At 43.9% G+C, this 18,367-nt stretch overlaps 1 non-coding gene and 1 pseudogene across 1 annotated transcript; both read right to left on the bottom strand.

Moving 5' to 3' along the window:
- Positions 1–715: 715 nt before the first annotated feature.
- Positions 716–788, bottom strand: Trnak-cuu (transfer RNA lysine (anticodon CUU)). Its single transcript has one exon. It is a non-coding gene; the product is annotated as a tRNA-Lys (tRNA).
- Positions 779–1,309, bottom strand: LOC102925558 (UDP-glucuronic acid decarboxylase 1 pseudogene; annotated as a pseudogene).
- Between the last annotated feature and the right edge of the window lie 17,058 nt (positions 1,310–18,367).

Raw genomic sequence — 18,367 nt, forward strand, 5'->3', positions numbered from 1 at the left:
TAATGTAATCAAATTTCTCTTTTGTTGTTGTTGTTATTGCTATTCTTAAAGTTTCCTTTTTTTTTTTTTTAATCTTCACGTTTTCAGGGGGAAAAAAAAGTCTTGTAATGTACTTTAGTTTGTATTCCGCTTGGTCAGGTTGTATGACTATTGTGTGCTCTCTACTTCTTCCTACAGACTGTCCATACATTTGCCCCCTCGCTCCCATCTCTTCTCACCTTACTGATCTCCCCACTCCTCTTTAACATTGTAGCCATAATCTTGCATCCCAGCAGTTTCCCTGAATTCCCTTACAGATGTTTTCCCCTCAATTAATCTAACAGTAATCTCTGTCTTTACCCTGTCTGCTTCCCTTCCATTCCTAAACTCAGTAACTAATATCGTAGCGCACATTGTTTTATGTGGTGGGTAGCCATTCCGACCTCGATCTGGAAGTTCCAACCCCCATTGAGGCTTCAGTAACTGTCACACCTACAAGGCGAGGTCAAGAGAGGACTCTGAAGACCCCAAATCCAGATGCGCCGTCTCTCTTGGTTCCTGGGCCCTGGCCGCTGGAGGTAGACCGAGCAGAGTTGTCCAGAGAACACCGCCGGACTGCACCACGCCTTTCCTAGACCCTGCAACCTATCTTATCCCTTCATTTGTAAGTTATGCCACTAAATAAACCTCCCTTTTAACTATGTGGAGTGACCTTAATAATTTCACCAATATCTGGTGCCCAATATGGGGCTCGAACCCACGACCCTGAGATTAAGAGTCTCATGCTCTACCGACTGAGCTAGCCGGGCTTAGGTTTGGGGATGTACTGGTTATTGGCCTGGTACTCTAGCTCCTTCCGGAAGTTGTGCATGGCTTTGTTCAACCCTTCCTCCAGTGGGACCACAGGTTCCCACCCCAGTACCAGCTTTGCTCTTTTGATGTCTGGCTTTCTTTTCTGTGGGTCATCCTGGGCTTCAGAGAGAAACTGAATTTCACTTCCACTGCCAACAAGGTTTTTAATTAACTGAGCTAATTCCAGGATTGTGTGTTCTTCTGGGTTCCCCAAGTTGACAGGGTTGCTGACATTGCTGTTCATGATTACCAGGCCATTCACCAGATCACTGACATACTGGAGTGCCCTTGTCTGAGACCCGGATCCATATACCGTCAGCGGCTCCCCCTGTAGTGCTTGTAGGAGGAAGTTGCTGACCACCCACCCATCATTCATGTGCATTCGTGGCCCGAAGGTGTTGAAGATCCTTGCCACCCGTACTTCCACACCTTCCTTTGGGTGCCAGATATTGGTGAAATTATTAAGGTCACTCCACATAGTTAAAAGGGAGGTTTATTTAGTGGTATAACTTACAAATGAAGGGATAAGGTAGGTTGCAGGGTCTAGGAAAGGTGTGGCACAGTCTGGCGGTGTTCTCTGGAGAACTTTGCTCAGTCTACCTCCAGCGTCCAGGGTCCAGGAACCAAGAGAGACAGCGCATCTGGATTTGGGGTCTTCAGGGTCCTCTTTCTGCCCTGCCTTGTAGGTGTGACAGTTACTGAAGCCTCAGTGGTGGTTGGAACTTCCAGATCAAGGTTTGAATGGCTACCCACTACAGTTTTATCTTATCTTTGTTGAACTTCCAATAGCTTGACTTTAAGGAGACCATTTTTTGGGGGGGTTAATATGACATTTACACCTTCATGTCTGCAGTTGATAGTCTATTTCAGAAGAAGCACACAGGCCATTCCAGGAATCTTGAGTACAGGGACTGAGGAGTTAACTGTGTACTCTACTCTACCATAGCCTACGCCCACTTGACTATTGCAAATACTTCAATCGAAAGAATACAGCCAACAGAAAACCCAATCAATGCAATTCCCCCAGAGATGTAAATCTCAGTGTAGTAACATGAAAAACCAAACACTAACTCCACCGTATTGACTATCAGTGAGAATGAGTGAGGAAATCTCAGATGAGGAATTTTAGAGAATGGTTGTAGGAATGTTTCACAAAGTCAAAAAGGATACAAATAAACTCCTTAAGGGATTCAAAAGACAACAAACAGCTGGATTAAATAAGGAAATGACATAAGACAAGGATTCAAAATAGACATGGAAATACTGGAAAAAAATCAAATTGAGAGCTGAGCTTGTAATATAGTTGGTGGACTGCTCATTGAGTTTGTTCAAACTCCTGGACTTGATTTCTAGACTGTTAGTGGTGGTGCATACCTGCCATTTTAACAATCCGGAGTGGGAGGCAGGGTGAGACCTGCAGTTCAAGGTAACAATGGGTATTATTCTTGGAAGCCACGATGGTGAGGGGAACTGACTTTAATGAGATTCTACATCTGACAGACTCTCAGTTCATCATCTTCAGACAGTCACCTTTTAGTGTGAACATGAGACTCCCACATTTCAGTTTCCTGCACTGCCCCAATTTATGTCTCTTGTCTCTGTTAACACCACAGCATCTCACCCAGCCTGTTGCTCTTCTGATCCCCCCCCCCCATGGTGACTAGGCAAAGAGTCCAAGTGTTGAAGGGGGAATGGTCCATAATGCACTAGAGGGCTGTCCACCTTTTATTCTCTTTTGCTAAGTTAGATACCAGTGGTTTGGGAGAAATGCCTTTGTCAGTGATCATTCATGCACTGGGGACATAGTCCAGGTGGCAAGGACAGAATCCTAGAATTCATATCACACATGGAGAAGATGAGCTACTTATGCAAGGTAATGAGTCAGAGCTGACCTTAGCCAGACTTAGCAACCTTAAAAGGGAGCCAGTGACCACCTGCAGCACTCCCACACTAACAAGAGTCTCAATCTTCATTTCTAGCATTTTACTCATCTGTTGATCTGAAACCAGGGAAAGTCTGTTAAATGGACATTTGTCACTCCTTAGACTCACACATTCGCAAATAAATACTTCCCAACATGTCCCAATGAGCATATCTCAAAAACACGAGAACAACTGTGCAGCTCAGTAGAGACACAGAGCTGCTGAGGCTGGAGGTCACCCTACTGGGGCTCCAACCTCTGCAATTGGAGCTGTCAGTGCCTCTCAGCAGGTCACTCACCTCTGACTCAGGTCCTGTTCCCTCTTTTGAAGAGCATGCCTCAGCAGTGCTGATCTCAGGGGGACACTAAAAAATCACAAAGGGCACAGCTTCAGAATGACTATTCTACTCTATCAAAATTCACAGAGATGTGTAGACTGCACATCTTAGCAAGTGCTTATTTGAGTGGCTACATTAATCTAGATATGCAATGCTTTTTATTTGAAAATTCTTTACAATAAGTGATTTAATTTTAAAATTCACAAGGAGGAGTTAAGAGAGAATATCATTTCCTGAACAGAAAGTCAGTGTTTGGTTGTAACATGAAGTAGAGAAAAGACAGGAAGACTTAGTTAGAAGCAAGCTAAGCATCTAGGGTGGCCAAACACCAAGGCCTTTGGGACCTCTGTGAGTCTTCCTGTCAACAATGGACTGGATGAGAGGAAGCGGAAAGCAGGAAGTACCAAACTGCCACAGATTCTCAACCTCCTCAGTGTGGCTCTACAGCCTAGGCTAGCTGCAGCCTCCAGAAGCCGACCTCCCCAAAGCCTTTCCTCAAGGTATCCACACACCTTCCTGATTGCTTAGCCATTCGTTCCATTCTGTCCAGCAGAGGGCGCGCTGAACTCCTGTAGTTGAGTCTGTGGAACAATCCCACCCTTGGAGAGTGGAAGGGATGATGAGAAGCCGGAGGTATCTCCCTTGAACACTCCTTGAAACAACATCCAACAATATCAAGTTCTTTTTATACAAAATAAAAAAATTTCTCATCATTATCACTTTAATAATATTGGGAGAAATTTTTCAAACATGTATTTACAGTAGAAAAGAAGCGATCATAGTCAAAGACGCCAGTTGGCATTTCATGCTAATTTTTGGCATCACCGTTTTCTCTATGTGCCTCTGCCAGCCACTCTGCGCATCTACAAACATGCCTGTGATGTACAAATGTTCCGGGACAAGACAGCTATCTTTAGTTGCAAGAACTCAGATATAAGTAGGAAGCCGAACCTGTTGTGGGTAGAAAGGTGTTAAGCCTCAAGGCTGGTGAACGAGGACAAAGCTGTGGTTTCCCGGGAACTAGAACTTCTGAAGAGAGAGCTGCAGGCCTGGAACTCGGTTCTCTAAGGAGGGGGTGTGACTGGTGGCGTTAAGGCTTCTGTGCGAACCTGTGTAAAAAGCTAATGCGGCGGCTGGTCGCGGGCGGGGTCGGGGGACGACTCCACATTGATGATAATAGACCCCCTTTTGTCGCTAGGTGAGTCTCTCCTCTAGCGCCATCTACTGACGCATCTTAATGTAGGCCCAGGGGCTAAAGCGGAGAGTGGCTTGCATAGCTCTGGCTGCTGTAGAGGAGAGCGTTCAGTTTCCTGTGTAGACACAGGAGTTTAAGAGTCAAGAGACTGAGGAGCTGGTAGAGAACACAGGGAAAAGTCCTTCCCGCGGGGCTGCTCAGCGCGAGTCCAGGTATAACAACGGCAACAGGAAGTGAGAAAGTAGAGAGGAGTGCCCTGTAGGAGGACCCCACCGAGAGAGCCTTCACTGAACAGTAGAGACAGGGAGGTTATCTTGGACAGCCAAGCCCGAGGCAGCTGGAAATCAGAACAAGTGTTTTCATTTCATCGATCCCTTATCCATTACAAGAAGATAAGCAGTTATGTCTGAGTCTCAAACCCTGTAAGATCCAATCCTGGAGCAGGATTCAGAAACTTGGGTTCTAGCTCTGGCTTTGCAAGAATTTTCACATGTAGCTTTGGACCAACCACTTTGTCTCCGCCAGCATCATTTTTTTTTTTGCATGTAAAATCTTTTCTGGCTTAAAAAAAAAAGTGTAATGAAAGCATATTGTTAGTTGCTTATAAATGAAGCATTTGTCTTGTGCACCCATAGAATAAAGTATAGCTATCCTAATGGATTTTTACATGTGTTTGGTTAGCAAAATGATTGAATAAAATGATCTTAGCAGCCAAAATTAAGAGGGGAAAGACCTTAAACTCGCAGGCTGCACAAGAAGACTGGTGATTCAGGCTGACAGGATTCCTAGTGACTGCTGTCACCACTGGTTCCATTCAGAGCTCTGAAGGCAGTTCACTGTTCCCTTCAGGCTTCTGTGACCTCTGATAAGACGTCTGCAGTCATTGGAAACCATATTCCTTTTGGTAATTCATCCATTTCTCTGGCTGCGTCCGAGGTGATTTCTTTGGCTCTGGTTCCCATGGCAGTTCGCAATGGCGACTCTGGGTCTATGTGCTGACGTCCTGGACTCAAAGTCAAAGGCTTCGGTCTTGCTTTTCTTTGAGTGTTCTTTTCTCTCTGCATTCATCGCCTCTTTCTGAAACTGATGACAAGACCTTGCGCTACAGACCTTGCGCTGCTGTCCCACGGGTCTCTGGTGCTGTTAATGTTGTTTTTCCTCTGCTATTTGGAATGGATTGGTTGTTTGGTTCATTTTCAAATTCACCGTCTCTTTACTTTGCCACTTTGATTCTGCTATTGAATTGGCCCAGTGACTTTTAAAATTTAATGATTACTACGTGTTTTCAGTTCCAGAATCTCCTTTTGGTTCTCCTGAACATCTTTCTGATTTTTTATTTTGTTTTGTTTTTTATCTTAATGGTTTGTTTGAACCTTTACAATCGCTGCTTTAAAATCTTCATCCCATAACCCCAACATCTGTGCCATGGACTGTTTTCTATTAATTGTCTTTTTTATGCATGAGTTGATACTTTACGCTTTATATTATGCCAAGTAATTAGGGTTTGTATGTTGGACATTTTTAACATTTTAAACAAAACTTGGGGCCTTTTGAAAATCCTATAGAAAATGTTGATATTTTGTTTCAACAGCCACTCAATTGGATTAATAAACATTGTACAAATCCCAGCCCATATCAGTCAAACTTTCAAGTGCTTGAAGCACTCCCGTAATCTATCCAGAGAGGGCAAACTGCTGTGAGCCTGAGACTGGGAAACAGAATATCTGTAAATTATCAAACCCTTTGTAAGTGCCTCCCAGTGTTAAACTCTGGCGCTCGTAAACAACTTTACAGGATCATTTTTGTTAACTACTCCCTCCAATACTTTCTGGTCCTCTAGAACTAAATTTCATGGTTTTCCTGCTAAAAAATTATTCTCTAGAACCCTGCTTCCATGTACTTAAATGAAGAGATGGGAGAATAGGAAAAAAGATGAGGAGACTGGCCACACATTCCAGAACACAGCCCTACCAAATATAAAAGGTTCCCTTCTCGCAGTTTTGGCTTTTACCAGCCCTCTTGCCGGCTGTGCCACTGCTGCAACCGGAATCACCTAATGTATGGACTGAAGGAAGACAGTGGTTAAATACCCTGAGCACGAGGCTTTCAGCGCCTACTCCCTAAGCCAGCACTAGATGGCGCTCGGTGATGCACCCTAGGCATGGCAGTGCTCCTTGACAGATCTTCCAGCTGCATTCTGTTAAAGCTGACAACAGAGAGCCTCCCCAGCACCCTGCCTCTTCCTATTCCCATGATATCCTCATCTACTATGGTATCTCCCTCCCTGACCTCCCACTCTGTCCCTGTTCCAGCTCAACCCTCCCATTTCCCTATGTTCTCATCCCCCACTCCTCACCCTCCGCCACCCCCTCCCCCCACTCTGTCCGCTCATGTAGATCTCACCCACTTCTCCTTCTCCGGGTCATCCGTGTGTCCTTCCTAGGGTCTTTCCCTGTTAGCTAGCCTCTCTGGAGCTGTGGGTTGCAGTCTGGTCATCCCTTCCCTCACATCTAGTATCCACTTATGAGTGAGTACATGCTATGTTTGTCCTTCTGAGTCTGGGTTACCTCACTCAGGATGATATTTTCTATTTCCATCCACTTGCCTGCAAATTTCATGATACCATTGTTTTTTACTGCTGAGTAGTACTCCATTGTTTATATGTGCTGGGGGGGGGCTCTCAGGAATCCACAAGGATGACCCCACCTTGAACTGCTGGCAGTGGTCTAGAGGGTGCCTGGACTGGTCTACTCTGGTGACCCATCCAGTGAATACCTTAACCATCATCATAAAGCCTTTGTCCAGTGACTGATGGAGACAGATGCAGAGATCCATGGCCAGGCGCTAGGCTAAGCTATGGAATCCAATCAATGAGAAAGAGGAGGGATTCTGCAGGCAGGGGACATCGAGATCATGATGGGAAGACGTGCAGAAATAACCGGCCACGCTAGTGGAAGCCCATGAACTGTAGACTAGTGACTGTGGAGCCCCCATGGGACTGGACTAGGCCCTCTGGATATGGAAGGTGGTTGTTTGGCTTGAACTGTTTGGAGGGCACCTGGGCAGGGGAATCAGGATCCATCCCTGGTGCATGGGCAGACATTTGGGAGCCCAGTGCCTGTGGTGTGACACCTTGCACAGCCTTGGTGCAGTGGGAAGGGGATTGGACCTGCCTGGGCTCAGTGTGCCAGGCTCTGCTGACTCCCCATGGGAGACCTTGACTTGGGAGATGTGGGGATGTGGGGTGGCTTGGGAGGGAGGGCTAGGGGTGAGAGGAAGGAGGAGGTGGGATCTGTGGGTGGAATGTAGAGTGAGTAGAAAATTTCTTAATAAAGAAAAATGCAAAAAAAAAAAAAAAGCTGAGAACTGATAGAACAAAAGGTTACCTCACCACCATCCCAGGTCTACTTTGATTTCTCAAAGTGTGTGCTGGGTGTTGTTTTTAGTATCAGGAGCAAAGTGTTGATGAATGAGAATCTATTTCATGGAATATGTGCGAAGTTTTGCCTGACTTATGTGTTCATTACAAATGAATTATTTCTAATATTCTGCTCTTAATAGAATATTTTTAACTTTTTTTTTTTTTTTTGGTTTTTTCGAGACAGGGTTTCTCTGTGTAGCTTTGCGCCTTTCCTGGCGCTCACTTGGTAGTCCAGGCTGGCCTCGAACTCACAGAGATCCGCCTACCTCTGCCTCCTGAGTGCTGGGATTAAAGGTGTGTGCCACCACGCCCGGCTCTAATATTTTTAACTTTTACCCATTTTGTCATTAACTATTGAGTTCCTGATTTCTTTATTAGTAGCAAATATTATGACTGGAGATAGTTATGATGCAAAAGCTGCAGAATTTACGTCAGGTCCCAGTGGAGTCAGTGCCTATGTAATACACGATGCACCCTTCTTTACCTACTTTAGCAGGAAGGCAAACTCTTAGGACAGTTCATCAGGTGAGCACTCTGCCACCAGAATCTCCCTCCCTCCATGAAGGCAGAAATTATTAACTGCTTTTCAAGTTGTATCTGCCAGACCCTATGGAAAACACCGACTAGGAATTCCAAAACTCAAGGCAAGTGTATTTCCACCATCTTCTCTGAGCAAGGTTCCTCTGGGTTGCCCCAATTTACTTCTAGTAGGACATAGGCCTCCCTTGGTAGGTTCCCTGCTACTGTATTCTGGGATCTGAAATGTTTTGAACCAGAAACAAGACAATATTTCTTTTCTTCTGTACAGTAAGGAATCCCGGTTCTAAAATAGACATAGAAGTGGGGAAGATGAATCTGGGTAACGAAAAGAAAAGTCATAACTTAGTAACACGAAATAGAGTTCTAAATCTTCAGAATGACAGTAAAGTTTCAAAGAGGGCAGGGAAATGGCTTGGCTGGTAGAGCATCTGCTGTGTAAGCATGAAGGCATGCTTTCAGATCCCCAGCATCCATGTGAAGTCCAACCTGGGTGCAGTGGGAAGACAGATGAGTTTGCTGGCTCTCTCTGTCGCTCTTCTCCGTGTGGGCACACTAAAGAAATCTCCTTTTTCTGCCTTTCACTTTTTGGAAAATTGGCTCTTCTAATTGGTTGATTGAGAGTATGGGTGTCTGGACCTGATTTGGGTCACAAGGTATAACCGAAGTTTGATAACAATTGCATAAATGTCTGAATTGTCTTGTGAAATATGCATTATTTTCCTTAACCTTTCTCTAATAAGAATCCTCCTTGTATAATACCTACTTCTATTCCATGGCCACTTTTTAAAAAAAAAAATCTAGAATAAAATGGTATAGGCTTCATACCATTTTAGTTACCATAGGTTAGTGCTCCTCTGTTGGCATCTCTGGTCTTAAATAACCTGAAAAGGGTCATGTCTTTTGTATATATTAAACGTGGAGACTAGAAGGCACTGGCATTTCTTGGGACTACAGTTAAGATAAACATTGATTTGGAAGGACTCGCCTGAGGATTCATCTGTGAGACATTAAGGAATCATACATATGAATGTTAAGCAGTGTTTTCGTCTAAGGCTTTGGTCCATATGTATATTTTGCAAGTCATCTCACTGCCTTGCTTATTGTACTTGTAATGAATTCTACGACACCAGATTAATACTCATTTTACTGATGAAAAATGAGGCACTGAGATGTTAAGTAAGTTATAGACAGTCAATTCATAGAAGCTGATAAACCTGTCTTTTGCTCCCTATATGTTCCTGCATGCCTTTCACACAGCTCCTTCGCCTGAGACCTTTATGTGCAGTCAACTCAGCCTGCCCATCAGAACCTGTGGAGCCCCTGTATTTACAGAACTGACTGACCTCATAAATTTCTTCCCAGAACTTTCAGAGGTATTCCCTTAAACCCAGACAAATTCTTATCTAACTCCTAGATTCTCATCAGGTCTATCATCTAAGCTCCACTCTTGAGAACTAAACAAGTTAACTGTTTCTGTGTTCACACTGGCAAGGAACCTTGAAGAAGTGGGCCAAGACATTTTCAGGCGTCCATGCCTTTCTGAGGAGACTAGGATGACATGGTTTCTTCCACGTTCCATCTTAGAGTCCCAAATTGTCTACAGTCTCCCTAGGCCTCTATGACTTTCAGCTTGTCAGAGCTGCATATATCCCATTGTAAAGTTGCCCCAAACCACCATAGGGCCTGCCACTCCAGTGCCTAGACAGCATCACCCGATTCTACTGAAGCCCAGAGCAAAGAGGAGATGCTCCAACAAGAGAGGTGTAGAAACCCTGGAGCCAGGAACAGCCTCCGCTATGATCGTGGTTCTGAACTGCAGAAGTTCAGACATAGGGCAGGAGCAAAAGGAATGTACCAGTGGAATTCCTGCTGTAAGCCAACTCCCTGGGGCACTGGCTTTGTTCTTGCCATCTCCAACTTCTCATTCATTATCTTTCCTTGACATGATCTCAGTCTTCTTGGTGCTTTTCATTTAATTCAGCAAAGATTAATAAAATACTTCCTGTGCGATCAATTTCCAGTCCGATCCATCATTCTTTAGGAATGCAAAGATGATAACACATAAATCTTACCTGCCAAGCTGTTCATAGTTCAGTGGGATTGGGGGGTGGTGGGAATCTTATAATAAGAATGAAAAGACTAAACTGGCTCTGTGTGAATGAGATGGAGAGGTGGGGGAAGGAGAGAGAGAAGGGGAGGGCAGGATAGAAAGATGAGAAGGGCAGAAAGTAAAGAAGAAAACAGAAAGAAAATAATCTTTGCCTTTCAGAGGTCTCCTCCATGCCTCTTTTGACAAGAAGAACACTAGGCCCCAGACTCTTTTTTTGTCTAAATCCGGAGTCCTTCTATGACAGAGAGCAGTTCTCTAAAATGACTTCTCTGCTTGGTTTCATTCATGGTAATCCCACACCCTAGCCTTTAGATGGGATGGTCAGTGGCATCGTCTTGACTAACCCTTACTCTCCATCTCACAGGGGCATTGAGTCACTAAGTCTTGACTATGCTTCCTTCAAAGTCTTGACTAAACTATCTGTCCCACTACTAGCAACTGATCTCTCTTCCTTCTGCCTTCTTTGTAACTAGGTTACAGGAGAGGGTGGGACCCTCATAATGGTTTCATAATTGGCATAAATACACTGATACCTGGATCTGCAGAATCTCCAATCCATTGGCTGCCTGCCTCCTTGGAATGTCCAGGCTGCCCAGAGGTGTCCAGAGCAAGAAAAGGGTGTGTCTTAGTGGTTTCATCTTGTCCATAGAATAAACAGAAAGGGGCCACTTGAGAGCTTTCCATGGGGCCACTCTAGGTGGGATGAACATCAATATATACCATGAGCAGCATGGCCTGCCCTGCTATGTGAGAGCCTCCACCTTCCCCCCCACCCCCTACTCACAGCAGCGCTCACAGGCCAGTCCAAAGGAAGGTGCCTTCTACACAAGCCTCCTCCTGTGCTCTGATACCCCAGGAGGAGGCCTTGCCTGAAACCAAAGAAACTTCTCTGTCAATATTCACAGGCTTTTGGAAAGAAGAAGTGAGAATGAAAGGAAACAAAGGGAATGGGAAGAGGGGTGGCGCACACAGAGAAGTCCAGATAAAGGAGTCAGCCCTGAAACTCCGTAAACCTAGCACAAAGTGATTTGAATGTTGGTCAAGACACTGCTGTCTCCATGGGCTGGGTCTCTGAAGGCAGCTAAGAGCCTGGCCAAGGTCGTGTATACTTATGCACAGACACAAACTTTTTTATTTTTCTAGAATGAAAGGGTCTTCATAAAGCAATTGTCCCGGGGAAAGAATTTTCTTTTCATTGCTTGTTTACTTTAACCTCATATTATCTGCATAATATTGTTTAAGTTCAAAAGAAAAGTACTTGGATGCTATTTGATACATCTGAGTAGACGATGACTTGATCTTTCTGAGATGAGGTGGCAATGAAACCATCAGTCATACTAAACACCTCTCAAGGGCTTCGCCCCTGAGCAGTTCTCCAAAGTGACCATCTTCATCCAGCTCTGAATGTATTCCCAGAGCATCTCATTGTGGTTCTGACGCAGCTGCTGCCGAGGATGACCTGAGTCCCAAAGACCCCAGTCCTGCTATCAAGACTTTAGGGTAATAGGCAGCGGTGGGGACTTCCACAGCTGCCACGCAACCAGACTGCTGGAGACCTGGGTCTGGAGGACTCTCAGGAGCAGCATTAGGTGAACCAACAACTCAAGAAGCAAATGCTTCCACAAATATTCTTCAAATTACAAGCCCAAGACCAGACAAGCTTCAAAATATGAATCACTCACCTTCATTTATAAGTAGTCTATAGGAATTGAGAGGGTAGAAAAAGGAGGAATTTGCCAACACAAGCATTTCACGAGCAGATGTGGGTACATTTCTCAGCCTCTGTGACTGGCACACATACACCTAAAAATACATTTAATTCATAGAGCTAATTCCATTAATTACTATTTAGAAAATAATCCCCTTCCCCCTGAGCAGTGGTGACACTCATCTTTTGGTTTATACAGAAGACTCCAAAACAGCATTTGGTATAAAAATAAGCAGAAATTCTCACTCTCTCCCAAATGTTGCTATCTCCTACACTGAGATCAGTCACTCACTCCACTAAGTGAAATCAACACATGCACACACCCACACACCACCACTACCACCACTATCATCACCACAATCTCAGTCTAATCCAGTTGAATTCAGCCTTGATTTCAAATAGTCTCTTCCCTGGTGCTGATAAGAATCAACTGGAGTGTCTTCTTTCCCCTCCCTCTTTTAAACAGGTTTTTCTTTTCTGACTTACATTTAAAGGCAGGAGAGGGAGAATAAAAAAAAAATACCCCTTCATTTGGTCCTGCTATTGATTTTCACCTTGGCTTTCTGGAGGTGAACATGTGACCTGCAGGAACTCCCAGCAGCACAGCAATGATGTGGTTCTCTCTCTCTCTCTCTCTCTCTCTCTCTCTCTCTCTCTCTCTCTCTCTCTCTCTCTCTCTGTGTGTGTGTGTGTGTGTGTGTTTGTGTGTGTGTGTATTGAACGTAATTGGGCCCCATAATATCATAGTGAGTGGCACTATTAGGAGGTGTAGCTTTGATGGAGTGGGCATGGCCTTGTCGAAGGAAGTGTGTCACTGTGAGGGCAGGCTTTGAGGTTTCCTATGCTCAGGATATCACTCAATGTTCCAGTTGGCTTTCTGTTGCCTGCAAGATGTAGGACTCTCAGTTACTATTACAGCACCATGTCTGCCTGCACACTGCCATGCTCCCCGCCATGATAATAATGGACTGAACCTCTGAAACTGTAAGGAAAGCATCCCAACTAAATGTTTTACTTTATAAGAATTGCTGTAGTCATGGTGTCCCTTCACAGCAATAGAAACTCTAACTAAGACAACTAACAAGGTCCAAGTTCAACTGTTAGGAAAAAAGAGTCACCAATGGTCACAACCTTAGAGCTCAATAAACTGTTGCCAGCAGAATTACATGTCTACAGTTTGGTTCTCAGCATCACAGTGTAAACTGCTTTTCAAACAAGAAATCTGGCTTGCCTAGATATGTTTATTTCTAGGGAGGAGAATCCAGATTCTGTTTTGAATTTATCAATACCTGCCACTTGGTGCAGCACCCCTTTGCCTGTAGACAATGTAATACTGTCATACTCAAGTCTGGCCATCTCCTGCAGTATCCATTTGCTTTATCAGATAGAAAGCAATTAGGCAAATTGCATGCTGCCCACTTCCCTTGCTCTGCCAACTCTTTCTCCCCAACTAACCACAACAGGGTTAGAGAACAAATATAATGTGGGCAATCTAAGCATGGATTGAAATGCTCGTCTAATTTTCTTGGAGACACTGTAACCTTATAAGTAGCCCTTTTGGAGTTCCATGAAGTGTAATGGGATGTGTTGCTCCTTTTCACTATGAGGAAGAGAAGAAACATGCCACAAACCTTTACTCTAAGATTATAATCAATTACTAGGAGTCCTCTGATTTCCAGCCTCTGTTTATATGGCTTTAAATGAAGGTGGGGACAATCAGTGAAGTTGCAAGGCACTCTTCCCAGTGTAGAGTAAGTTCCAGTTCCACAAAGCTACATTTGCATCTATTTTCCTCAGATGCAATAGAGCTTTACATCCTACTGTCCTCTGCTTTGGAGATCCGGACAAAATCATTTCACAACAGTAAGTAAGCCTCCAAATATTCAATTAACAAAGTTTTAGGAGAAATGGACCAGAGATTTATCACATAGAAAGAGTATTAGGACCTAGACAAGAACCAGAACTGGGAGCAGAGGAGATATGCTTAAATCAGAGACCAATTCAGCACACTCAGGCTTTTTATCCATGCTTCTTATAAATGATTCAACTGCATTTTATATGATATGGGGGTGGGGGAGAACATGATGAGGATGTTACTTAAAAATCCATACTATCTAAAAACCCATGACTGATTTTTCTGTAGCATATACAACATGATGACCTGAACTGGAAGGGAAATGACTTGTCAATTGTCACCTAGACTTGCATGAAAAGTCATAGTCTTGTCAATTATTTTGTCACTGATGTACCTTGGCTGAAAGGTAAGCCTGCGTTGTGTGTTCCTACTAGGTCAAGTGGCATAACCAGATGATGAGCTCTTCCAAAGGTTCAGTCAGCTGAATCAGGTTCAGTCTTCACAATTTCTCTGCAGGCCCCACAGTGTCAGAACCACGAAGGATGATACTTATGTATACTCCACCTGGAACTGGCAAATGCTCGGGGAGAAAAGACTAGCTAAACTAGCTAATGAGTCACTCTTCTGTCCTCACAAGGTATCTTCTCTGCGTGTCCATTCTCCTTGCAGGGTGGGGATAATGACTCACCTTCTCCAGGATGAAAAGAAGCACCTAGAATGAAATCCTCCAATAGGAAGTCAAGGTCTGAGAAGTCACCAAGAAGTCTGCTTGTGTTCCATGACAACTCAAACAGATGTCTCTGGTATATTTTAATCATTGAGCTCCTAACTAATCTCGGTATTGTGTGTTATACCCTGGTTCTTGCCTGGTAAAGGCCCAAGATCACCTAAATTTGGATTTTTAAATGGCCTGTGCTTATGCCTAAAGAGAATATCTGACCAAAAAGTTAAAATATCTACTTCTGCAGGCAGTTCTGAACCGGACTGCAGGACATCATAAATGACCTGAATTTCTCCTTCAGGAATATTCATCACTACTGTATTTGGTACTTATACTATTCATCTGAGAACAGACTTTGTTTTTTAAACTTTCTTCCCAGCCTCACCATTTAGTCTTGCATTTCACCAATGCTTATTGTCATCCTTTGTAATTAACTATCTTTATTACAGTATCTCCAAGTAAAGTTATGAAAGAGAGTGTTGGTAACATAGAGTCAATATCACTTCTAGCCTAGTCCTGAGGCTGACTTGGAACAGAGTTCAAGGACTCCATTGCATAGACTGAAGCATGATCCAGAAACATTCCTGCCTGTCCCAGCCTTTCACCAGCTCTCCCTCTGGAGTGCTCATTTTCTTATTCATAGTTCTACAACATCTCTTTCTTGTGGCACTGGGGACAAAATTCACAGCCTCATACACAGAAGGCAAGCACCCTACCAACTGGGCTACATCACTAGCTGAAAAACTACAGGATCCTTTAAAGAACCGGAAGTATTGTACACACTCAAAGTAAAGTGAAGAACAGAGAAAAGGAAGGGGTAAATACAAGAGCAATTAATATTATTTAAAAATCCATGATTGTTTTTCTGTAGCATCTACAACATATTATACTATCTTATTAAAGATGGAGCCACTGGCTAATTTTATCATTGGGGTAATAATTAAAGTTAAATGAAAATGACATTGAGTTCATATGATTTTACCATATACAAACCTCAAGCATCATTGCGACTATTTGGTAAGAGAAATCTATGCAACTCCATCAGACTCATTACTATCAACAAAATCTTCATCAATATGTATGACTAGATGCAACTTCACAAACCCAACAGACAGATGTTCCTTTACCTTTTGCTTGTGATTTCTGTTGGCCCCGGAGATGGAGGTTACATGTTCATACAATCTGATCCTCTGCCAAGACCTCCCACAGCTCTCCTCCTCTCAGCACTCCATGCTTCATTGCAGATGCAGGGAGTTCTCAGAAGAGGTTCTAACCTTTCAAACCAAGGTCCAACCCCATTCGTTTGCTTACCCCCTTATGTAACCCTGTCTCATTACCAAGATCAATAAACAACTCAATCAAAACCCATATGGAAGGAACTAACTTATCTATCATCCACTAAGGGACTCTACAAAGAAGTGGGAGTGACACCCACAAGTAGTGGCTCCAACTGTTTGCTGCCTTTCTACACCTGTGGGCACTGCCACGTAGTCTACATGGTCAGGCTTAGGAGTTCAATTCTCCATCTGTCCTTCTGAGATTCTAAGAGCTAGTCAAGGGCAGCAATATGCTGTTTGTCTCCATATTACCAGTGAACATGAAGAACATATTCTGAGGAGGGTTATGTGAGAAGAATGAAAATGTACAAGTACTGTGGCTGCCACAGGATTTGAGCTGAAGGTAACACTCATTCTGATTCTCTTCTTTACGTAGGTAATTCCTTGAAATGTGCAGAGGAAAATATTGCAAACCTGTTCTTTGAAGCGTGGGATGCTATCAGCCTTCCCCTGGGGTAGAACAAAGACACATACGTATGTGTGTACCATAAAACCTAGCTCAAGATAAAAAGGTCTGAAGTCCTGGGTTGCTTAGTATACAGTCAATGTAAAACAGTTCTTAGCCAGAACTAATAAGTGCTCATCTTGAGAGTGGACCTGAGTCAACAGAGTTGAGCAGACATGCCTGTGGTTCAACATGGAGATTTCCAGGAAGACCGGTCCCTCGCAGGTGGCAGAGGACCTGGTAGGAACCACAACAGTGGAAAAAGGAGATAAAAATGAAGATCTGTGAGCCATGGCAGCGTTCTATGATGATATTGACCTGATGATCTCATGCCTTTCCTCTCGTGCCTGGTGAGACACTTGCTGACTCTTCAAACCCTCACTGATCATCACGTTTTTTCACAGGTGTGACACCTTGGAAAGCAAAGGGTGATTGTGTGTCTTGTGCACTGAGTACCTGCAGGGGGCACTGTTCACATATGGTCTTTGTGAAATCCTGTCTAGTGCAGCACCCAGAAGCTGCCGAAAGATGGAGAGCAAAGAACCATAGCTCACCTGGCTAATTTAATTCCAAAACAGTCCATTTCCCTTCTCTAGATCTTGGATGAATGAAAGTGTAAGTATCTCCAACTAAAGAATGAGCGGACAGTAGCTTGAAGCATATGTGTTGGCATATTTTGTTTTGTTTTACTATGTTATTTTATTTTAATTTACTTTATGCAGGCTCACTGATTCCTCCTGAAATGTCCTGCCACTGAACCAGCAACTATGTCTAGCCCTCCCAAGTGTTCCTCGACCAAGTGTCTCCCAAAGAATCCAGTACAGTGTCTACCTGCAGCCTCCTCCTTCTGTGCCACAAGCTCTGGTGGCTGCAGTGAACCCAGTTCTGAGGGCAGCTGCTGCTTAAGCCAACAGAGTTGCTACCAGTGCCACAGATGCTGGGGTTGGAGTCATGACTCCTGTGGTAGCAGCTTGGTCAGCAGTCTAGGGATTCTGCCTGTAACCACAGCTCTGAGGGCTGCTGCTGACTTGTAGACTAGTCATTTGAGAAACCATTGGAAAACAATCTGTAAAATTCCTGGAACCAGGACCAGACACTGGTGTATCTTCCTTTGAACTTAGATGTTCCATGAAGTAGGGTGATGTGGTGTGGACAACAGTAACCAGGGTCTGCTGACTTTCCCCCATTATTAAAACTGTTGACTCTACTGAGAATACAGAAGTCACTCTCTGACTTCCAAACACCCTATACAGTCAAGCATTTTCATGCCTTAACTTTTTGCTCAGGCCTGGATTTACCTACCCTCCACTGCCGATTACTACCAAAGAGGATGCAAATGCAATAGCCTACAGAGTGAGAAACTACAGGTACCAACCTGGAAAGTGCTCATTCAGATGGGCATCTGTTCCAAGGGAACAGAATCCTTGTTTCCATGGTAACACAGTGCCTACAATCATACCCGGCACATGGGATACTCAACAACTATTTGGGAATCAAATGATTATAAAATGAATTGATGGTTGCTGATCTGGCTTTGACAGCATCCTATCTGTGACCAGAGACTAGAGAGAGACATCAAAATTAACATATGAATTAAGGTGTGAGTAGATGACTGGGGACCCTTGCTTACATGGGCAATATGCAGTAAATATAGCAAGCATGAGGAGAGAAGACAAACATGACATAAAAACACTGGGAGAAGGTGGATGCTGTAGAAATGATGATGAAGGGTCCTGAGAGCCAGCACTTCTGATATTATGCATTTCCTTTGCTCTCTAGCCCACTCCCATTCTCCAGAGTGTGCTTCTCTTTATTAATAAATATTTCTATTTCTAACCACGTGTCCCCAATACAGTTCTCTGTCCTGGGGTGAAGAACCTGTAAAGCTCAGGAGCTGCCCTCCCCGATCTGCTGCTCCATGTCTATAACATGAACAAGTTCAAAG

Source organism: Peromyscus maniculatus, chromosome 6 (assembly GCF_049852395.1).
Source record: "Peromyscus maniculatus bairdii isolate BWxNUB_F1_BW_parent chromosome 6, HU_Pman_BW_mat_3.1, whole genome shotgun sequence".
Taxonomy (NCBI): domain Eukaryota; kingdom Metazoa; phylum Chordata; class Mammalia; order Rodentia; family Cricetidae; genus Peromyscus; species Peromyscus maniculatus.